This window comes from Echinops telfairi, unplaced genomic scaffold (genome assembly GCF_000313985.2).
Source record: "Echinops telfairi isolate 266 unplaced genomic scaffold, ASM31398v2 ScPeMD7_7469;HRSCAF=8507_0, whole genome shotgun sequence".
Classification (NCBI taxonomy): Eukaryota; Metazoa; Chordata; class Mammalia; order Afrosoricida; family Tenrecidae; genus Echinops; species Echinops telfairi.
In genome coordinates, this window is record NW_022111372.1 from 39,006,018 (window position 1) to 39,029,974 (window position 23,957).

General features: G+C 47.5%; 1 protein-coding gene and 1 long non-coding RNA gene across 5 annotated transcripts in view; one reads left to right on the forward strand and one right to left on the reverse strand.

Moving 5' to 3' along the window:
- Window positions 1-12,019: 12,019 nt before the first annotated feature.
- Window positions 12,020-14,378, reverse strand: LOC123521020. Its single transcript, XR_006679517.1, has 3 exons — window positions 14,314-14,378; window positions 12,224-12,688; window positions 12,020-12,104 (listed from the first exon to the last, which is right to left on the reverse strand). It is a non-coding gene; the product is annotated as an uncharacterized LOC123521020 (long non-coding RNA).
- The window catches only part of ADARB1 (adenosine deaminase RNA specific B1), a 94,671-nt gene continuing 83,687 nt past the window's right edge, over window positions 12,974-23,957 (forward strand). For all 4 annotated transcript variants that reach the window (XR_006679516.1, XM_004696890.2, XM_045284465.1 and 1 more), the window contains exon 1: window positions 12,974-13,126. The gene's annotated coding sequence lies outside the window, so the exon portion shown is untranslated. The remainder of the gene's footprint in view (window positions 13,127-23,957) is intronic.

The window sequence follows — 23,957 nt, forward strand, 5'->3', positions numbered from 1 at the left end:
TGACTTTCCTCTTGTCCCACTATCATGCTCAGTCTTCATTTGGGTTTCAGTAATTCCTCTTGGTTACATTGCCCTTGATCATGCCCTACCAGGAATAGGCACTCTTTTTTTTGGCCTGCCTTCTTTCAGCATAATCAAGATTGTCTTAGTTCCTTAGTGCTGCTGTAACAAAAATCACAAAGTATGCGGCTTTAAAGAGCAGAGCAATCTTTTCACAGTTCTGGAAGCCAGAATTCCAAATCAGGGTATCAGGCATGTTGATTCTTCTGAGACTCCGAGAAGGGGATTCCCAGCTTCTGGTGGCCCCCACATTCCTTGGAGGTTTTTCACTTTTAACTGCTGCTGGCCTGTGGTCACATAGCCATTTGTGCTCGGTCTAACTCTCCTGTCTCCTCTCTTGTTTTCTAAGACACATGGGATACAGGGAACAGGGTTAGAGCATCAGAGAACACAGTTCAACTCATCCCCAGATCCATCCCTTGGTTTATCTATCAGGAGTCCCTGCGGAAGTCATCTTTCTCATGAAGATGGTGCAGGAACGGCAGCGCTGTGTTCCACTGTGTGTGGGGTTGCAGGGCATCAGCCGCTGACTTGATGGCAGCCAGCAACACCAACAGCTAGTGTACTGGGTGCTTTTATAGTTCAGAATAATTGGAACACCCGTCTCCTAAATGTTCCTCCTTTCCCTGTGATTGTTTAATATTGGTTAATTAACAGAGCCAAATCCTAGGAGGCTTTCTCAGCTTCTTTCTTCTACCTGTGCCCTGTTCACCCCCCCTGCAAGGTACCACTGATGTTTTCCATCTCTCTTCATTCCTGCCCGCTAACTGTCCTTGACAACCTCCAGTCTCCCTCCCTCCCTGCATTGTCCTGCAGAGCAGCCAGAGTGAGCTTTCTGAAAACACAGATGGATTGCTCGGAATTGCAAAGCAGGTCCCCGGGATCTCAGCAGGTGTCCCTGTTCCTGTGTGTGTGTGTGTGTGTGTGTGTGAGAGAGAGAGAGAGAGAGAGACAATCCACCTCACCTCACCTCTGCCCCTTGAGGCTCAGGACCCACTCCCCATTCGCACCCCAACCCCCAGTGGGGTGCTCTGGCATTTCTCTCTTTAATGGCCCTGGAGGTGCTTCCTTTATTTCCCTTCCATTAGGTACACACACATTTCCTGTGATTGCAGGGTGATGCGGTTTGAAAAGTTCTTTTCTTCGAGATAGAGCGTCAGAAGTGCTCACCACTACCAAGAAGAGCAGCAGGGAGAAGGAAGTGATGTCTAGTTGCTCCAAGAACTTGACTTTCCTGTGATGAAAGGGAGCAACACGAGTGCATCCCATTCACTATTACCATCTGTGGTAGGGACCGTGTGGAGGAGCCAGTTTCTGCCTTCTGGAGACCCAGCGAATGACAGTGCACAGAAAGAGTTTGATAAGAACCCTGAAACATTTGCATAAATGTTGAACCATATAGCACACTTCCTGATTTTTAATGGTGGCTTCTGTTTAAAATGCCTCATTAGTGCCAAGAATTGGTTCTCCACCAAAAAAATCCCTTCTTTTGTCTTCGCAACCTTTAGTTGATGAGCTGTTTTCTCTCCCATCTTTGTTGCCTTGTCTTGAGCACGTCCGTCGTGCCTTGTGCTTCTCGAACTAATGAAGCCCTCTAAGCTTCCGTGAATGTGCTCGTTTGAACGTTTGTTCGCTGTACCCTCGTAATATCCGTTTTGTGTATCTATGAGGTAAAAACAAAATGAGAGTACTTATTTTTTGGCAGTGCCAAGCCCTCGTTTCCACAGTCTAATTAAATTATAATGATAAATAACACTTTAAGGGGAAATGCAATCGCTTCATTAATAAATATAATTACTACTGGCCCTGCAAAGCCACCCAGTGCTGCGAGTCATGGATGTATTTTACCCAAACCAGCATTGGCCTTGGTGTTAGAGCTAGGCGGGTCTGATCTGAAAGGATCCCGGCTTTGCCAGGATTGTTGGGGCGTGTGAATTTTCTCTTGTTAGCAGATAGTGAGATATAAGCCATGGGGGGAACACCTCCCGCTTGGGAGCTGCTCTATTTTCAGAAGAGGATTTCCTGAGTAGGAGCAGTCAGTCCCCAGTGAAGGGACAGGAAAGGCGGTGGCTCTGCAGTCAGAGCCATGCCCTCTGCCTGAGAACACCAGTGGGGGCCGGGGGCTGTTGCATTCTTGCTGTTTGCCCTACTCACCGAGTCCTGCCATGGAGCCCATGCTGACTCCTAGCTGCCCTCTAGGACAGGATAGGACCGCCCCATGGGTTTCCAAGAGTCTCATTCTTTCTCCCTGGGATTGACGGATGATTTTGAACTGCTGACCTTTTGGATCTCAGTCTAACCACTATGGGACTTCTTTTCTCTTCCCAGTGTTCATCTTTTTGGGGTTTCCTCTGCATTCCTTGCCAATTCCAAATGGCAAGTCCAGCCAGATTGAGAAAAGGGGGCAGAATTAGAACTCTCAGCCCAGTTCGCAGCTCGTTTCTTAGCACCTCAAACTAGAATTCTTCTTTTTTCCATTCTCCTCCCTTCTCAGCATCTGTCTTCTTGTTTTCAAGGAACATAAAACTGCTAGCTGACTCCTAGAATCGAATAGCTGTTGGGAATCATTAGCTCTCTTATCTTGTTATTGTAGAGAGGTGGGTGACTGTGTTGGCCAGGGGCCTTATGCAGTTAACTGTACAACAAGCAGCTCCTTGACGCCCTCATTCGGTGGTAAAACTGTCCATGGACACAGCGTTTTCAGCCGTACTGCTGACTTGTTGAGGAGCCCTGGTGGCCTAGTGGTTATGAGTTGGACTGGCAGCCACTGTCCACGGGAGAAAGACAGCGCTTTCTAGTCCACAGATGGAAACTCACAGGAGCCATTCTACCCTGTGCTGTGCCGTCGCTATGAGTCGAGTTCATTTGTTCATAGGCTTAGTGTTTCCTTTTCAGTGTATTCTTACTGAGAGGTTTAGCTTTCCTGCAGAAGGTGGAAACTTCAAAAAGTGTGTGGGAAACTGCTGTTATTAGTTATGTATATAAATAAATACCTTTCTGTTGTTACTTGGGTGGGGGTTTACATTTTAGATCTTGTGTGTGTGTATTCAACATCTTACACATCTTATCTAACCTCCCAATTGCTTGCCCTGTCTCCCCCTTTTATTTTCCATTTCTCCCTCTTGCCAAATATCATCTCTTCCTTCACCCAAGTTAATACCTGCCTACCTTCTAGCCCAGGGATCGGCAGACTTTTGAGCCGGAAGAGCCACACAACAATTTAGAAATTCTTCCAGAGCCACAAATACATTTTTACAAACAAATGAACTCACATGGTCTGAGTAATATCCTGTAACTTTTTTTCAGTTTGATTCAGGGTCACATGTCCATACTAAAAGAGCCGCACTTTGCCAGTCTCTGCCCCAGCCCATGGCTTCGCCTTCCTTCCCGTCCCTTCCCACCCTGGAACCTTCTTTTGTATGACAATCTTGATCTTATTGTTTTTCCTTTCATACAGTAGTCCCACATAAGATCTTGTTTTCTTGTGAAGGCCTGGTGTCCCTCAACATAACGCCCTCCAGATCCATCCTTGTCATGAGGTGCTCTCACTTCCAGCGTCGTTCTTGAGCAAGGTGTCGTGTTTTGTTGCACGTACACACCAAAGTCTCTTGACTAAGGTTTCTGCCACCGATGGGCATTAAGGGTGCTTCCATCTCTTACTGTGGGGAATAGTAGCAAGTGCTGTGAAGGACATGGGCATGCATGTATCTACTCATGCTTTGTCCCTTATGTACGTGTAGAGGGATGCTGGGTCATGTGCTATTTCTAGTCCTAGTTCTTAGAGGGACCACGGCTTCCCCCAGTGGCAGCACAGCCTTCCAGTCCCGTCAGCAGTGTGGGAAGGTTCCAGTCTCTCCACGCCCTCTCCAGCATTTCTTATTTTCTGTTCTGTTGAACTTTGTTATCAGTGCCGATGTGAGGTGGTAGCTTATTGTTGTTTTGATTTTCATCTCTTGAATGGCTGTTGATCCAGAACATTTCTTTGTGTGTATTTTCCACCTGGATGTCTTCTTGGGTGAAATGGCTATTCACATCCTCTGCCCATCTTTCAGTTGGATTATTCATTGTCTTTCTTATTCAGATATTGTATTCTATAGATTTTAGAGATTAGTCTCTTGTCCAAAATGTCACTGCCAAAAAAATGTTCCTAGTCCGTGGGTTCTCTTTGTACTGCTTTGATACACAGTAAGTGTTATTGTTAGGGGGTCTCAGTCATCTATTTTATCTTCTACTGTGTGTGTGTGTGTGTGTTTCATTACGTTTGATAGTGTGTTCCATTTTCTTTTCGTTCTATTCCATGAACAAGGGGGTTTCAGAAAGTTCATGGAGAGATGGAATTGAAAGATCTACATTTTTTCCATGAACATTTTGAAGCCCCTTCTTTAAAAGAACATTTATAAATTGCGTGTGCAATACCTTCACCCAGTTATTAAAAATAAAGTGTTATGCACCTCAGACACCCCCTCTGTTCCTCCCTTATGGCAGCCATCCTCCTCCCCAGGATAGCTACCATCGTGTATCTTGAACAGACACTATCCTGGCCTTTCAGGTAGTTTTGCCAGGGAAACCCCCATCCCTCATCGATCTAGTTCCTTCTTGCCTTCGATTGAACTTTACATGAGTAGAATGATGGGCGTGCTCTTTCTTGTCCTTCTTGATCTGATAAAGGTGGTGGATGATGTTGCCTGATTGTCTCACACTGAATCACCTATGCACTCCCAACATGGATGCAACCTGATCTTGCCATGGTGGTTACTTTTGAAAAACACCATCTGAGCAGTTTCACTCGCTTTTTGTTTCGGATCTCTACCTCTGCATTTGAGCACTTTTCCTTTCTCATCATTTCCTTGAATTTCTTCAAATGCTCTCACAGAATTTTAGGTAGCACTTTCTGGTGAAGCCATCTAGGCATAGAGTGGTCTTGTAGGAGGATTTTTGCTTCCTGATTAGATTTATTTGAGATCTATAGTTAAGTCAAATTTTCTGTTTCTTAGTCCATTTTCATTCATGGTCTTTTTCTTGGAATTGGCCCATTTTGTTTAAAATTTCAAGACAATTTAGAATAAAGGTTTTAATATCCCCCCTTATACTTTTACTGTGGCCAAGTTTGAAGTGATAATTCTGTTTTAATTATTTCTCGATTCCTAACAAACCTAGTATGAAGCCCTTGGTGGCATAGTGGTTACACATTGGGCTGTTAACCACAGGTCAACAATTCAGGACCACCAGCCGCTCCGTGGGAGGAAGATGAGGCTTTCTACTACTGTACAGCATTACAGCCTCCGAAACCCATTGGGGCAGTTCTGTTCCATCCTATAGGGTCACTGTGAGTCAGAATCTACTCCATGGCAGTGAGGTTTCTGTTTTGTTTTAACAATTAGTCGAAAGAAGCCTTGGTGCTGCCGTCAGGTTTATGTGACACTGCTAACCATAAGGCTAGTGGTTCAAACCCACCAGCCATTCTACTGGAGAGAGGTAAAGCTTTCTACTACTGTAAAGAGTTGCAGTTTCAGAAACCCACAGGGCAGTTCCACTCTGCCCGATTGGGTCACTATGAGTCAGAATGGACTCAGTGGCAGAAAGTTTGGTTCTGGTTTTTTGGAAACAACCTAGTACAGGAGTTCTGATGGTGCTGTCAAGTAAATGGGACACTGTTAGCTACGAGGTTGGTGGTTCCAGCCCCCCAGATGCTCCATGGAGGAAGATGAGGCTGTCTGAGATATACAGTCTTGGGGACCTGTGAGGGAAAACCAGCCCCTAACACATCATCACAGGTCCGGTGGGTGCAATTGTACAGTGATAGTAAGTAAAGATTATAGTAAAATCATCGAGAACATGAGAGATAGAAGAGAGATTGAAATAATGGAGTCAGACACATTTCATAGTAGCATGCTCATCTCAGCCTCACTTGGTGGTCCACGTGGAGAGAGGCAGCTATTTATTGCTAACCATGGCTTTTATATTCTCTGGGGACATGCAAACCCCCTAATTACAGGTGAAGACATACAGGTTGTGCTATAGGTAATACAGTGATCTAGAGGTATCCCCGCAAAAGGAAGGGGAGGTGTTAGGGGTACACATGTGACAAGATGGGTAGATCCTAGATTCAGGGAGGCAGCTTAATTTTGGATATCACTGAACTGGTTTGACCTGTTCTCCGGCTCACTACAGAAACCATTATCAGTAGAGTGTGAACCCCATCTATAGGGACCAGACTGGTGGTTGCAAGCCTTTTGGGAGAAGTAGCCCGTTGTCCTTAACAGCAGGGAGTGGGCCCTACTTGTGGTGGGACCAGACAGTAGTCTGGCAACTGAATGCCTTCAGGGAGGATGTCTCTAAGCATCTGACCTCCCACCATATGCTGGCAAATAGTCTCTAATGTCTGTCATGTCTTTGGGGGAGACAAAGCTGGGGAGAAGTCTCTTTGTAATCCCCCAGGGACCCTATTTAGGGTTGCTATGAGTTGGAATTGACTTCATGGCAGTGGGTTTGGCTTTAGCAGTCTTAACACAAACCTTGGTGACATAAAACCATAGGTATTTTAATGTCACTGAATTATACATGTAGAAATTGTTGAATTGGGGAGTGCTTTGTTGTATGTATTCTTCACCACGGTTTAAAAATAAAAGCAAAAGGAAAATCATTGCAGGATCCGTTTCTGGGAAAATGGTCCATTGGTCAATCGATCAACCACCGACAAGCCCAGAGCGACTCATAGCCACCCTATAGGACACAGCAGAACTGCCCTGTGGTTTCCAAGACTGTCAATCCATGGGAGCAGATGACCTCCTCTTTCTCCCATGGAGCATAACCCACTTTGGCACCAGGGCTCCTTGAGAAGAAGGTGGTAGGTGACTTTGTGTTTTCCTTTCGTCCAGCTGAAAACAACGGAACATTCTGGATCTTACCAAAGACCTTGGTACATCTACAACATTCTACTAGCCCCCCTTCTGACAGACACGATTGTTGGTTCTCTAAGACCAGGTTATCTTTATTGTTGTAGATAGCCTATGCTTGTTTAATGGAGACGTGGTGATGCTGTGGGTGAAGCACTGGGTGTTAGTCAAGTGTAGGAACCCCCCCAGCAGTGGAGTGGGAGAAAGCTGAGATGACCCGTGTCCTGGAAAGATGGACAGCCCTGGGCCCCATGGCAGCACTTCTCCTTTGTCCCATAGACAGGGTCGCTCTGAGTCAGAATCAGTCCGACAGCAGCGAGGTTGGTCAGTCGGGTGGTTGGTATGGATGTTTATTTTTGCCCTCGTCTTTGCCACTTCTGTCTCTCTGTTTCTGTGTATAACCCAGACCTGCCCTCTGGGATCACTTTACTTCTTCCTGAAGTCCATGTTATATAATTTCTCATAGCGAGAGCCTGCTGTTGGCAAACTTGTCTAAAAATAACTCCTCGGCTTTCTTTTCAAGTGGTGTTTTCACTGGGTGTGAATTCTTCTGGGAATTTTTTTTTTCTTTTTCTCTCAGCAAAATGAAGATGTCATTTGATGTCTTCTGTCTTTCATTTTCATAGTTGAGAGTTTGACTGCCATGGTACCATGTATTTTTTTACAGGTGAACTCTCCCGTCCTTGGTTTTAAAGGTCTTTATACTCGGTGTTCTGAAGTTTCCTTCTGATGTTCCCTCTTGCTATTTCTCTTATTTATTCTGCTTGAGAGTCACTGGCTGTCTTGAACCTGCTCTTCTCTTTGACTTCAGAATATCCCATCTGCCCTTTGCTCACCGTTTGCCTCTGCCTCGTTCTCTTCTCTCTCTGGAACTCCGTGTTAGATAGTCTCATGTGTCTCCTTCATGCTTTCCACGGCTTCATACATCTCCCCTGAATCCTATCCTTAGCTTCAGTGCTGTCTCTCAGCGGACTGATTTTCTCTTCGTTTGTGTCCAATGTGCTATTAAAACTACTACATGTGATTTTTAATTTTATTCATTACATGTAATTTTTTAGACATTCTTTTTATCAGTTTTCCAAGTCTGCTTAGCCATTCTTTTTATTTTCCCTCCCTGAGTTAGTTAGTTTATTGTGCCAACCTGGCCGATAAACACATGTGGGGTTAATTGAAGGGCAGAGGGATGAATGGCTCCATGAGCCTTGCCTTTGGAGTTCTCGGGTCTTTTGCTTTGTGATGGTCGGACCAGGGTGCAGCTACCTTAGCTAGTTCCCTGCTTCAGCTGGCAAGGCTCACTTCCTGCAAGACATCCCTGAGGAGAAGCCACATGGACCTACTCCAACACAGCCCTGGGTGCTGGAGCAGCCGTGTGGAGACCCCTGCCAGCACTGAGATGTTTACACATTCACTGATTCGACTTTCCTCTTGGCAGTCAGAGTCATAGTGTCTGTTTTGTGAGATGGAGGAGGACTTTGTGGCTTAGTGTTGGACATATGGGCTAATGTTGGACTTGTGGGCTTGGGCAGCACTGAGTTGGGATATTTTCTTGATGCGCACTTAACCTTTACATAAAACTCTCTCTTATACATGAGTTTCTGTGGATTTGTTTCTCTAAGGTACCCAGACTAACATACTCCCCTTGCAGATATTTCCAACCACATCTTTTTGTTGTTGTTGTCTTTAACAGACTGGTTGTAGGTCTGAAAGTTCCAATTTTTGAAAGATGTATTTCCTCTGATGTTTTGGGCTAGTTCTCACTTGTGGGTACTTATTTTCTTGGTGTGCTGGAGTTTATGTACCATGACTTGCTCCTTCTTCTTGGGACCTACAGGGAGGTGGTTCTAGGCAAGAAAGACTGTTTTCACAGAGATGGCTTCCTTTTGCTTCTGCCAGACCCTACCAGTGGAGCCCCAGTTTAACTCCATTTATGGCCCCGGGGCTTTGTTTTGTTTTGCTCCTTGTTTGTTGTTTTGATCACCCAGGTGATAGGCCTCCTCCAGCTGTCAGTCCTGCGATGGATGGCTCCGTTGGAATTTCAGGTTTCCTTCCCTCCAGCTCTCTTGTCTGCAGGAAAGGGATGTTTTTTGGCTAGTTCTCACTAGCGGGGTACTTATTTTCTCGATGTACTGGATTTTATTTACCGTGACTTGCTCCTTCTTGGGACATACAACTTCCCAGGAGTTCGGTGGGCACAAGGCAGTGGTCAGTGGGTTTACCTCTGCCCTCTCTTCTGGCACACCTTGGTGCCATGGCAGCTGGCTCTCGCTAGTGGAGGGATAGGCTCTGTGAGGCTCTGCTTTATGGAAGTGGTGGGGCAGCTCACACCTCAGTCTCCTTCCCTGGGTGTCTCAAGACCCTGGACTGGAAGGGCCTGCAGTGCTGGTGTGACCGACTGTACCTTACATTTTAGTCCATCGGTCCTTAGTTGGTTTGAGTGTGCTTTTAAAAGCTTTAAAAAGAATATGATATTTACCATGTTTTCCCCTCCTTGGCAGGTTTGGTCTGAATAACCTTGTCTACCATACAGAAATGAAGAGGCTACCTGAATATGGATGTCCACACATTCCTTGTATACTTCGCGTAAACACATAGCATATAGTAAAAATTTTGATTGCTTCCTAAAACATTTTTTCTTTTCAGTATTTTCGAATCAAATTGAACATCCTTTTCCCACTTACATACCCGTGTCTATAAGTCAAACTCCAGTTCATTCCCAGCCTTCTTGTTAGGTTGACTTCCCAAAGTGCAGACGTAGCAATAGCTGAGATCGTCACTCACACCAGAGTTGAGTCATTGAAAATCAAGCTTGTCTGATAAAGGGTTTTCCTTACGGAATAGATCAGTGACTGGAGAAGACCTTACATTTGGAATATATAGTTATCATCGATAGACTCTGCAAATTGTCCCCCCTCCCCTTCTTTTGGGTAAAAACATGCACAACGAAGCATAGATCAGTTCAACAATTTCTACATTATAATTAGTGGCATCCATCTCTTTTTTTATTGTTTTCCCATCTCATTCTTAAAGTTGTGTAACTATTCCGTTACCCAATCTCCCACTGCCATACCCTCACTGCCTCCTATGCAGAAACTTCCCCCACCCACCACCCACCCCACACGTCCAAACCTAACCTAACTCGCCGTCATCAAGTTCACTCAGTATCGACCCTGCAGGACAGAGTAGAAATGTCCTTGTGGGTTACCGAGGCTATAAACCTTTACAAGAGTAGAAAGCCTCACCTTTCTCCTGAGGAACATCTGGTAGTTTCGAACCACTAACCTCTTGGTTGTAACCCGGTGCATAATCCACCACAGCACCAGTGCTCGCCCTCCCCTAGTGACCACTGATCATCTTTGCCTTCCGTGCCTACAAGTGAGAGCAGACAGTAGTGGGCCTTTCCTGCATGGATTTATTGCACTCAGCACAATGTTTTCTAGGTTCATCCGTGTTGTGTGTGGCGTGCCGAGGGCCTCATTTAGCTCAGGATTCTACAGGGTGTAGAGCTTGTGTGCACATGGGAACATAAGGGGCAATCTCTCCCCCACCCCCTTTAAATTCTGTCATGTCTTTTGAGAGCTTGTTGCGTGGCTGGTGGCCTGTAGAGGTGACTGGCTGTGTCCCATAATTGCAAATGTTGCTGAGAAGTGCCTCAGGGCCCTTCCTCCAGGGACGTCTGTCTCTGTTTCTCTCTCTCTGCTCTTCTTCATGCCTGAAAAATGCTTGGTACAGATGAAGGTTACGAGACTTCTCTGGCTAATTCGGTTTGTTTTTAGAAATAGGAAGGTTTCTCATGGGTTATTTTTTTCCCCTAGTTCACTACTTTGGAGATTTAGTTTATCTTATAAATTCCATGTCATAGACCACCACTCCTCATCTAGCTTCTCCTCCCTCCCCTTTCCTTCCTCCCAGCTCTTCCACCGCCCTCCTTGATAGAAAGACACCTTCCTTTATTGAGCTGTTTGTAGTCACTGGGCCAAGCATTCTAGTCTGAGAGATCTTATTTCATCCTCCCAAGATGTAGCGATGTGCGCAGCAATACCATGTGAAGAGCTGAGGCTCAGGAGGTGTCAGTCACACAGTCACTAGCGTAGTCACACCCCTCAGCTGAAGGCCACAGAGCCAGGGAGCCAGGCTGGTGCCCCAAAGCTCTTCCATTCCTGAGGGTTGTGCTTCACTGTGGCCCCTCGTGATGCCCTGGAAGCCCAGCTGCCCCTCGCATGCCATTCTGCATGCGTTTGTGCTAATGCAGTACCGCCTGTTTCCTCTTCCCCTGCCTAGCCATGCCCCTCTCTGCCCTCTTGCTGGGCACGCCCCTCCAGCAGGCACAGCCAGGCTCAAGCAGATGACTGGTCACACTGTGGGGTCTAGGTTGCAGGCTTTTAAATCTCCGTTCATGTTCTTTGTGCTCTGTTTGCCGTGCTCTGTTGACACAGCAGATTTTAAAGCGTCTACAAGGACATCTTACTTCTTTATGGGTCAACCATCACTCCTTTCCCTCCTCTTTCTTATTTAGCAGGAGGGATTCTCTCCCATGGAAGCCGAGAAGGCCCTATTGTGGTGTGTTCATACCCATTTGATTTTCACACACCCTGCCACCTGGATATGAGGCTGGTGTGCACATTACTGATGGAGGGTGGGCCCGAGCTGTGGGAGGCCCAAGCGGTGCCTTCTCTCTGGACACTGGGCATGTTGGTGCTTCTTTCCCCTTAGCGTAGGGACTGATGGGAAGGAGTATGTTGGGGACCAGTGAAGTCTGTGAGCCATGCTGAAGCAGATAGGTCTGGTTCTTTGGCCCAGAGCCCTCTCAGCTGGACAAGGTGCCATTGTGACCCATTTTGTTTTTGGCAGTCTTGGTGTAAGCACACCCCCATGTCTCTCGTTGAACCTTGGATGTCTCCTCATGGGTGAGCTGAAGAGGCGGGGCCTTGGAGACTCAGTGCGTGCCCAACCCCGGGGCGACTTCCGCAGTGGCAGTGCCTCCTCTCGGCTGACCCAGATGCTGCGTGTGTCAGCAGGAGGGTCTCCACAGTCGGTGAGGGTCTGGCCCACATTGACACTTGTCCTCACACCGACAGAATTCTTCTCAGTGACTGTTTGGGACTGGCTGCACTGATTTCTTGGCACAGCTTCGAAAGATGGAGAAACCATCTGCAATGGAGAAACCCATTTAGAGGCTCTTCATGTGCATGTGGGTCTGCTATTCAAAAAGCAAACACTAACATTGCAGATCTAGGGTTTGTAAGCATAGGCACGTATTGAAATCTTACCTGTAATGGCATACTAGTTGGGAATATTTTTAAGCAGAGAGGAATTGTGGTGAATATTTGTTACAGCTTCCTGGTTTCCGGAGGGATGGGCTTGTCTGCAGTTTTATCAGTTCCAGGCAGGAAGCGGGAAGGGAAGATCTCTATGTTGTTTATAGCTATACATATCTATATCTGTATCTCTGTGAACTTGCATGCATATGTGTGTGCACCCATATGTGTGTGCACACACTGTGAGTTCACATGTGCAGGTGTTGGGTGAGGGAGGCTCTGTTCCTCTGCACACGTGACAAGGGCATGGCTCAGTGCAGGCAGGTGGGGTAACGGTGCCGATGAGTGTTGTGTGCCCTGTGCAGATGCGGAGGAGAACTTTTAACTCAGAGAATTTGTTATGAGGAGCTCCTGGTTTTCATTGGGGTTCCGTTCTGAGAGCTCCATCGTAAGCTGGTCCTGGTTTAAGGAGGCAACCTAAAAAAAAAAAAAATTACCATTGTGAATGCTTTTATCATCAGCATCTTTATAAATCTAGTTTTTGAACACCTGCGAATAACAGTAAATGGTGTGCTGCCACATCCTATGCCATACATAACACTGATGTTAATTAATAAGAAACATTCACACACACTCATGCGCACGCACGGTTATAAGTATGGTGCATCCTGAATCTTGGACCCCCTGTGCTGCTGAAAGGGCAAGTAAACACTGCATGTTGAATTAAATTAACTAGATCTCTTTGTCACCCCGCGTGAACAGAGTGAAGTCTCCTGCATCTGCCATGGAGAGCCTGAGAGGGGACTGAGGAAAGCAAAGGGTCTCCTGTGGGGACCTCGTCTCCCGTTCTACTCTCCGAGAAGGACACCTCTGCCCTGGGATTGGAGCCAAAGTTCGTGTTGCAGGAGTCCCGAGGTAGGCAAGAGCCTTTGAAACTCTGGTAGAATGGCTTTGGCCTGACGTGAACTGCTTAGTTGGGCCCTTGGCCTGCCTTCTGGATGGTATTGAACGTTTCCCGGCATAGATTATTTGTGAAACTCATCTGAAATCTCAGGGTGGCCTCGAATTCCCCTAGGCGGCACTGCTGGCTTCTGACAGGCCGGCCCGCTGCTGCCCTCTGGTGGCCTCTTCCGTGTCAGTTCAGGTCCACGTTCAATGAATTTGGTGCTTTTGCGCGGTGCTGAGTGAGGTTGTTTTAAAGCCCTTTATTATACATTGTTATTTTCCTGCGGGAATTAATTCATCTTGCCTGGTGAACACTGCTCACGGAAGCAGCTGTCAAGAGATCAAACCACACATTGCATTAGGTAACTGCAGCACAAGACCTCTTTAAAGGGTTGAAAAGCTAGGATGTTACTTTGAGGACTAAGCCTTGGTACTTTAAACGGCCTCATCTGCATGTGGAAGCTGGACACTGACTAAGAAAAGTGGATGCCTTGGGGATGGTGTTGTGGAAGAGTGCTGGACTTCCCAAGGCTAGTTAGGTAAAGCACAAACAGATGTGTCTTGGAAGCAGTACAGCAGAGTGCTCCTTGGCGGCAAGGATGGTGAGACTCCGCCCCAGGCACTTCAGACATGATCCGGAGAGAGCAGTCTCTGGAGAAGGACATCGTGCTTGGTAAAGTGGCGGGGCAGTGAAAAAGAGGAAGGCTCTCAAGGAGATGGACTGACCCAGTGGCTCAAACAGAATAATTACGAGGGTGGTGCAGGACCCAGCAGTGTTTCCTTCCGTTGTGCATAGGGGCCCGATGAGTTGGAACCGCCCTGACAGGCCCAGCAACAGCAAGCACGGTCATTTTAAAGCCCTTACTACACATTGCGAGCTTCTTTGAGATAATTGATTCAAGATAGTTTTTTTTCCTTAGTTTTTTATTGTGAATTGGGCGGGGGTTTACATATCAGATGATTTTGTGTTCAGTCACTTAAACAACTGATCAGACCTCGCCCTGGCTTGCCCTGTTTTCTCTCCCCTTCCCCATTTTCCCCATCTCCCCTTTCAGGATATTATCATCCCCCTGACCCACGTTAACACTGAACCACCCTCTAGCCTGGTACCACCCTTCGCCCTTCGACAACCTCCGGTACAAAATGGAATTTCGTACCTGTGCTTCTTTGTAGTGGTGGTTTGTGACTCGGCATATGCTTTTGAGAAAAGTAGAGACCAGTGTTAGCATCCTGGAGGATCCAGCCGGTGACTGACAGGAGAACGCAGTGTCAGCTGACAGAGACACATGTTGGTCACGTGTCCCCCAGCTGAGGGTGCTCAGAACAGTGACCATGCCTGTGCTCGTATGCTCATTCACGTGTTCAGTGGGGGTCCATGAGCCTCCCATGCGCTCTCCAGGAGCGGACAAATTCGACAGCACAGCCCACTGAGTATTTATTGGCAGGGGGGAGGGGTGGTGGTGCCAGACAAGCAGTACTCTAGAGAGGAAAGCCACCTTTATTAGTGGGCTCAGCTCTGGGAGTCATGAACCCAGAGGAAGGGGCCGAAGAGAGGGCACAGTCCATTGGACCAAGGCCAGGCCCCTAAGGGTAGGCCGCCAAGATGAGCCCAGAAGCTGATAGGCAGAGGGCCTCAAGCCCAGGGACAGGAGGCAGTGGTGTGAGGGGTGGGAGCAGTGAGGAGGGGCTGCTGGCTTGGTCCCATGGGGCCCTGAGCTCTGTGTCCCTGGAAGCTCGCCCAGGCTGTTGGGGGAAGAGACTGCAAGAGGGCCCAGCTGCCTCTGCGAAGCTGAGACCGAGGTGGTGGCCGTGCATGAGCCGTTGTTGTGACGGCTGAGCCCCACCTGTACACTGAGCCCAACGGCACCGTCAGGTCAGGCAGAGGGAAGATGATCAGGAGGACTGCGTGTTCAGGGGACACCTGAGAAAGCAGAGGCTGTTTGCTGAGCTGGACGAGGCTGGGGGCGGGGAAGGTGTGCGGGAGCCAGAGGGTGGGCAGCATGGGTCTGAGATGCTCATCTGATGCCCCGGGAGAGCCTGCAGGCTGCTGTCCATTTGGGAAGTCATCAGACAGCATTTGAGGTCACCCAGAGTGAGAAGTAACGACAGAGGGAGAGAGCACCAGGGCCCAGGGAAGCGATGGAGCCGTGTTTGAAGAAAGAGATGGGCCACTCACGGTTGACCATTGGGCTTTGGGTCTGTGCCAGGAAAATTCGAGAAGTCAACAATTAAAGTAACAGATCCCTGATGCGCCCTTTTAAAGGAGGTTTTCTTTGCCCCCCCCCCCCCGCCCCCCCAAGAATTGACTTCAGAGGACAGCACTGAATCTGCAGCTCAGGGAGAGGGAGATGTCTGATGGGAGCAAATGAAGGGGGAGGAAGAGAGAGTGGAACTCATCCTGGCCCACCAACCCTTGAGGACCATATTCCCGCTCAGAGCAGCCAATGCACAAAGAGGACCACATGGCCGGCCCCACTATGAGACACGACATCCCTCACTGACCCATAACCCTACAGGGGACAACACTGGAGACACAGTGTGGGAATTGCACCCAATCTGACCCCACCACGCCAAGGCAAAACACTAAGGGTGTGCAACAGAACAGCAAAGGAAGCAGAACAACGAAGTCTCCAAGGAATACCAAAAATAGACTTTGGGGCCAGAGCGTGGCGCCCATCAGACTCGACAGGAAAACTCTCCTAAAGGTCAACAAACAGTCCTTGAACTATCTCTAGCTTTTCTCTTTTTTATTGGTTATTGTGGGGTGTGTGTTTTTTTTTATGTTTTGTTTTCTTTTGTTGCTTTGTTTTGCTCTGTCTTGTTTTTGTGCATGTTATTATCTCTGTAGGTCTGTCTAAATAAGATAGGCTGGATGAACAATCTGGAGGAGAAAATAACAGGATGGACCCCAGGGGACATGGGAGAAGGGGAGGTGGGAGGAAAGGAAGTGGTGTTAACAAATCCAGGGACCAGGGAACAACAAGTGATCCAAAATCGGTGGTGAGGAGGGTGTAGGAGGGCTTGATCAAGGGTAATGTAACTGAGAGAAATTACTGAAACCCAAATGAAGGCTGAGCATGATAGTTGGACAAGAGGAAAGTAAAAGGAAATAGAGGAAAGAACTAGGAGGTAAAGGGCATTTATAAAGGTCTAAATAAAGGCATGTACATATGTAAATATATTTATATATGAAGATGGGGAAATAGATCTATGTGCATATATTTATACGTTTAGTATTAAGGTAGCAGATGGACATTGGGCCTCCACCCAAGTACTCCCTCAATGCAAGAACACTTTGTTCTATTAAACTGGCATTCCATGATGCTCACCTTTCCGACACAGTCGCTGAAGACAAAGCAGGTGCACAAGCAAATGTGGTGAAGAAAGCTGATGAAGCCCAGCTATCAAAAGATATAGCGTCTAGGGTCTTAAAGACTTAAAGGTAAATAAGTGGCCATCTAGCTCAGAAGAAACAAAGCCTACATGGAAGAAGCATACCAGCCTGTGCGATCATGAGGTGTCAAAGAGATTAGCTATCAGGCATCAAAGAACAAAAATCATATTGTGAATGAGGGGGAGTGCGGCGTAGGGACCCAAAGCCCATCTGTAGGCAACTGGACATCCCCCTACAGAAGGGTCTCGGGGAGAAGATGAGCCAGTCAGGGTGCAGTGTAGCAACGATAAAACATACAACTTTTCTCTAGTTCCTAAATGCTTCTTCCCCACCCACTATCACGATCCCAATTCTACCTTACAAATCTGGCTAGACCAGAGGATGTACACTGGTACAGATAGGAACTGGAAACACAGGGAATCCAGGACAGATGATCCCTTCAGGACCAGTGGTGACAGTGGTGATACCGGGAGGATAGAGGGAGGGTGGGGTAGAAAGGGGCAACAGATTACAAGGATCTGCATATAACCTCCTCCCTGGGGGACAGATAACAGAAAAGTGGGTGAAGGGAGACGTCAGAAAGTGTAAGATATGACAAAATAATTTATAAATTATCAAGGGTTCATGAGGGAGGGGCGAGCGGTGAAGGAGTGGGGGCAAATGAGCTGATACCAAGGGCTCAAAAAGAAAGCATATGTTTTGAGAATTATGATGGCAACAAATGTACAAATGTGCTTGACACATCGATGTATGTATGGATTGTGATAAGCGTACGAGCCCCAGTAAAATGATTTTTTTAAAAAAGCACCCATAAAAAGAAATAAAAGCACCTAATGTAAAATAAATAAATAAATAAAGGAGGTTTTCTCCTTTCTTCAGCTGGTGCTTTCTTTACCCTCGGTCAATGAGCGTGTGGGAAGGGCACACTCAAGGTCATGTTCACTGCTGCTCAAGCTGCGGGGATGGAGGTTACCTTTCAGCCACGCTCTTCTTTCCGTTCTGTGGGCTGTAGAGAGGGCATCAGTTTCCCCGAGCACGAGTTTCCTACAAGCCACTGAGGGCCCCTGAGCGGGAACCAATCTAGGAGAGACTGGTGGTTGCGTGTGCCAACTTCAGTCCAGTTTGTGACCACCTACATTTAACATGCCACCGAAGGGGAGAACAATGTATTAATTATGCTGGTATGCAAATAGCAGGTAGATCGGTTAAGCTTTCATCGGAGAAATGAATTATTCATAGTCATTTCTACAAATAAATTGTTCTTCAAGGCGTAGGGAAAAAAATCAGGCCAAAGGAAATATCAAAAGCATGTGCTGAGGAAGCAAAATGAAAGGGCTGGGGGATTAGAAAATATTACAGCAATATCTGAATCCTCACCTCCCCCCCCCAAGGTTGTTTTTGCCCAGCTTGTGAGCTGAGGAATAGAAATTGTGTTTTTCTTTTTTATTATAAAATGGAACTGCTTTTGACAAGAAACCTGGGGTGTACGTCTTTTTCTATCTGGTCCAAAATGCTATGGAATAGAAAAAGCTACTAAGCAAGTAAGGATGTGCTTGGCTCACAGGACACTTCCCGGACCGAAGCGGTCCCTGCCGTGGCAGCTCTGAGGGCCCTTCCGGGGCTGCCTGGGGCCATGACTTTACTCGTAGCTTCAGGTCCAGGGGCTCTCTTGCACCGTGCTGATTCCTTTTAAGGCCACTGGACATCCCCTTACAGAAGGTATCGAGGAGGAGACAAGCCAGTCATGGTGCGACATAGCAACGATGAAACATACAACTTTCCTCTCGTTCCTAAATGCTTCCTCCCCACCCGCTGACATGATCCCAATTCTACATTACAAATCTGGCTAGACCAGAGGATGTACGCTGGTACAGATAGGAACCGGAAACACAGGGAATCCAGGGCGGATGATCCCTTTAGGACCAGTGGTGTGAGTGGTGATACTGGGAGTGTAGAGGGAGGGTAGGTTGGAAAGAGGGAACCGATTACAAGGATCTACATGTGACCTCCTCCCTGGGGGATGGACAACCGAAAAGTGGGTGAAGGGTCACATTGGACAGGGCAAGCTATGACAAATAATAATTCATAAATTATCAAGGGTTCATGAGGGAGGAGGGAATGGGGAGGGAGGGGGGGGAAATGATGAGCTGATGCCAGGGGCTTAAGTGGAGAGGAAATGTTTTGAGAATGATGAGGGCAATGAATGTACAAATGTGCTTTACACAATTGATGTATGTATGGATTCTGATGAGAGTTGTATGAGCCCCTAATAAAACAATTAAAAAAAACAAAGGGAAAAACCTGGAAAAAAATAAAATGTAAAAAAAAGATTTTTTTTTGAAGATTGAAGTTGCTTCTTGAGTCTTCACACGTGGGACCACCTCTTGAGTCTGTACTCGTGGGGCCGGGACCTCTCTCCAGGAATTCCCGCAGCATCAGTCCCCAGCCACCCGGCTTTGGCCAGGCACTCCGGGAAGCTGGAACTCTGCTTTTGCTTCTCATTGCCCTGTACCCTGGATGCATGACAAACATTGGCAAATGCCCCCTATTTATGCTGGCATGGAACTCACAGGAGAGATGACTTTATGTCATTACAACTGTGCAATGTAAAGAAGGTCGAGAAGTCTCAAGAGAGGTAAAAATGCAGTCAGGTGACCTTTCTGTCTGCTCGAGCTTAGATGCTGGTGCCCTAGGCTGAGCCCTTTGCGTGTGCAGTGTGAGGCGCAGGCCCCCGGGGAGGCAGGCAGAGTCCCTGACTCAGGACCACAGCTGCGGGACAGAGGCACTGATGACATGGTGGACGACTCTTTGGTCGATTCTGCCAGAAGCTGAATACGGCCCTCCCTGTCTTCACATGGTTGTCTTTCTGGAAAGCTTGAGCATATTAAAATTAGGAAAATATACCTATGACTTATATAGAAAGCAAAGTTGAGTTTGGGCTTATAAGCTAAGCAGGAACACCAACACCCCCCCACCCCCCACCCCCACCCCAATGAAAGTCCTTGGGGCCGGAAGAGTGCTGAGATAAAATGAAAACTCGGGCTAAGATTGGGAAGTCACTCACAGTTTGCTTTCCTGGCATGAGATGTTGTCACCGGAAGGTGTTTCTGAGCTCTTTGGCCGGCTTCCTTTGTGACCAGAGGCACTAACATCCCTGACTGCTAAGGTCAGAGGACGGTTTCTGATGGGGCGAGGGTGGTTTGCTTGGGAGCCTCTGGCATTCCTGACTTTAAAGCATGGCTCTTCTTTGCTCGTCTCTTCTGGGGCGAGGACACCAGCCTGAGACAGGTCGGGTGGGTTTCTCTCCCTTGGAGACCCGCAGTACCGCCTGGCACTGGCGGCCCTCCGGGAAGAAGCTGCTCTACTCCTTCAGAGGCCAGAGCTGCCCGCTGGTTTGGCAGGCTGGCTCTGTGAATGGAGAGGCTGCTGAGAGCCACCTCGGGACACTCCGAGGAGTGAGGGGCTGTGCCAGTTATAGCGTGCCCAGTTGTACCCAGATGAAAAGGAAGACCGTTGACACTGGATTGACGCCCAGCTGCCACCTTGCCAGCAAGAGTCCATGGACTTCGGGAAAATGACTGTGTTTTCTCTTTTCCCCTGTGACAGACAGATACTATTTAAGCAGTGTCGCATTTCTATTTTAAATGCTTAGTCTACAAACTTGGAGGCCAGAATAGATGGGGGAGGGGGAAAAGGCAATTAGCTTTCTCATGTACGCACTAGCAAATAAAACATTGAAAAGAATGCCCACAATCTTCCGGAGACCGACAGCCAGTCGGCGCGTCAGGTCTGGCTTCCTGCTCATCCTTGGGCTCAGGGTCTTCAGCTTATTTTCCTAGAGTCATGTGCTTCTGGGCAAAGGCTGGCCTCATTCCCTGACCTAGTCCAACAGTTGTCTAAGGGGTGTGTGCAGAAGGGTTCAGAACCCCAGATTCTGTCCCTTGAAGGGCGGTAGTTAGAAGGTCACTAGTGTCTGGACAGAAACCCATTACCTCAGGGACATTCCCGACTCCTAGTGACCCCATGGGACAGAGTGGAATTCTCTGTCATGTTTCCAAGGCAGTATGTCTGCAGAAGGAGGGTGCCACCTTTTTCTACTGCCGAGCAGCTGGTGGGGTTGGATCGTTGACCTTGCAGTTAAGAAGGAGCTGAGCACTGCCACGAGGGCTTTGCCTACCGCATAGCCAATCCCTACCGAGCGTGTGGGGTCAAACTGCACACATTCCTGACCTCAGAGTCCAGGCCCAGATCAGCTCGGTCCTCTGCGCAGCATCTCAGCAGACAGAAGTCCAAGAGTCAGCTGGAGCTGCATCCCCCCCTGAGGCTAAGGGGCCTTTTCCACACTCACTAGTAATTGGTAGAATTAATTTCCTTGTAGTTTTAGACAGAGACCCTGAGCTTCTAAACGCCATCTGCCATGCCCTGGCCTGTGGCCCTCTCCACAGCCTGACTGTTGGCGTCTTCAGTGCCAACAGGAGAGGGTCTGTTGCTGTTTGCTGATCTCTCTGATAGCTGTTGCCCTATATTAAGGGGTCACCTAACTGGGTCAGGCGCACTTGTGATAACTCAAGGTCAACTGGTCAGAGAGCTTAACACATGTGAGCTCTGCGTGCATAGTGGGGTATGCATACAGCTTCTAACCACAAGGTTGGTGCTTTAAGTCCACCATCTGCTCCACAGGAGAAAGATGAGGCTGTCTGCTCCTATTAAGATGTAAAGTCTCAGAAACTCAAAGCAACAGTTGTATCTTGCCCTATAGGGTCGTTAAATGGTGGGATCTACTCAATGATGGTGAGTTTGAGTGTAGTATCGTCTGGGGTCTTAAAGAGTTACAGTCTCAGAAATAACACAGAGTCAGTTCTACCCTGTTCTATAGGATCGCCATGAGTTGGCATTGCAATGACAGTGCATTTGGTTTTGGAGGTGGTTCTTAGAAGCTTGTCAGTAGCCAGCTAAGATACAAACGTTGATAATCTCTGCTCATAGGGGGCAAAAAATGAAAGAAGGAAACCAAAGAGTCAAAGAAGACAGTAGTCTACCGAGCTAATGGCCTGCCGGCCAAGCCGAATCCTAAGACCTAGGTGGTGCCCACCTACCCTACTGACTGTTAAGCACGAAGCTAGAAAAATGTTGAACAGAACTTACCAAGCCCACACTTCCTGGAGCACTTGAGACTAGAGGATTCCCTGAGAAAGTTGTCCTGAGCCATTCTTCAAATCCCCTGAAGTCACCTTTTAGTGACATCGTGGATTGGCACACACAATAAAGAATATTATTACCCATGAATTAAAAAATATATATCTATGAGATCAAAAGGTCAGCGGTTACTGTGAAGTGAAGATAAGGAGGTCAGGGGACAGGGAAACTGGAGCACTGGGAACAGATCCCCCAGTACACCAATCCAGAGACTGTGGACTCAATGCGGAAAAATACAGCTGAACAGCCTGTACCACAGCTATCAACTGGGAACCCTATTTTCTGTGTAAACCTTCATGGAAAGCACAATAAAGTATATTTTAGTCTCTGAAAAATCATTTCACCTCTGCTGTATAACAAAACCTAATCACAAACATGATCTCCATCATATTCATCAGCCTGCCCACCTCCAGCAGAATGGGTTCTGGAGGGCACACACCAGGGGCAGGGGGCCAGTATGTAGACGGGGAGGAACACTTCTTGCTCTATGACTGACAGAGATCTGGCTTAGTTTCCAGACTCCTTCATACATAAAGGCCACCTACAAACCAATGAAAGCAGGAACAGACGCCCACTGGATTTGGGGGCAGAAGGCTTACAAAGGGGAACATCTTAAATGGCCAGATAGCAAGTGGATGGTACTCAGACTTGTTAGTCATGAGGTCTCATTACACATGCACGATGGGCAGAAATGAAAGTGACAGTGATGGTAGGGGGCAGAGCAGCAGGGCCCCAGATATGATCTTGGCATTCCCTTGTCAAAGCGCACACACATACACATGTGGCCCAGTCCACCTGGAGGCCCTCTGACACCTGCACATGTGCACAGATGGACATAGAGCCTCATCCACAATAACACAAGGTAGAGTTGTCCACGTGTGTCTACCAGCAGTAAGTGTGCAGTCTCAGGCCTGGAAACAGAAACTTACTGTAATGTTCAACCACATAGGCGAGTCTCACAAACAGTAATATGAACTCACGGAAGCTGGCCACAGAGGATTACATACAGATTTCATTTAGGTAAACTAAAAGCTGGAAAAGCTAAAGTAGTTTATATGTGTTGTGTAGGGATGCATATGATGTGATCAACAATAATGACAACAAAGACTATTTAAATAATTACTTTTTTTAAGGTTACCTCTGGACATGAAAGAGGGTGGTAAGCCATGGTGGCATAGTAGGTTATACATCTGGCAGCTACCCGCAAGGTCAGCAGTTTGAATCCACCGTCTGCTCCATGGGAGAAGGATGAGGCTCTCTACTCCCTTAAATAGTCTGTCTGAGGAACTCATAGGGGCAGTTCTACTCTGTGAGTTGGGATCGATTTGATGGCAGTGAGTTTTTGGAGACGGGAGAGAGAGAGGGTATTAGCAGAGACCCATGGGGACAAAGGACTTGCCACATGCTCACAAGGTCCCATTTCTCTTAATTGTTCGTGTTTAGCCCTCACAGGTTGTCAAAGACTTATTTCACATGGAAGTTCTCTAAGAATGAGAGCTTTGTTGCGGGGATGGGGGGGTGGGGGAGGCAGCTCTTCTTTTCTGACACTTGACTGGTGGTGCCATCAGACTCCCCTGGCCCCTCCTGTCCCTCTGGCTCTGTGACTGTCGCCTTCTTCACCTCTTTTGCATGGGTGTTTGCTTAGGTCTCCAGCATCTGTCTTCCGTGGCTTTGCTTCTCGATGCCTGTGCTGAAGTGGGATTGCTTCATATGGCTCCGCTATCCCTAGCCTTGGTAATTTCTGCCCAGTGCAGACATGCGGTTTCACCCTTATATAGAGTTCTTATTTGAGTTTCTTGAATATGTAGGTTCATGTTTTTGCATTAAATTTGGGATGTGTCCAGATGCTATTTATCCAAATTCTATTCTGTTCGTTTTTGGTGGTTTTTCCACCTTTGTTATTGTCAGGTGCAGTTGAGGTCGTTCTGAGTCGTAGTGACCCGTGTACAACAGAGGGAGCCATCACCTGGTCCTGTAGCATCCTCGTAGTTGTTTGGTGTCAGCCTCCTCCCGGGACTCCTGTAATTTGTAGGTTGGGCCTCCTGATTATGGACCACATATCCTTGGATTTGGTTTACTTTTTCCCTTCCTGCTCCTCAAACGCAATAATGTCTCTTGCCCTAACTCCAAATTCGTGGATTATTTCTTCTGCCCACTCAAATCTGTTTTGTACTCCTCTAAGTGAACATTTTATTTTAGCTATTATTTTTA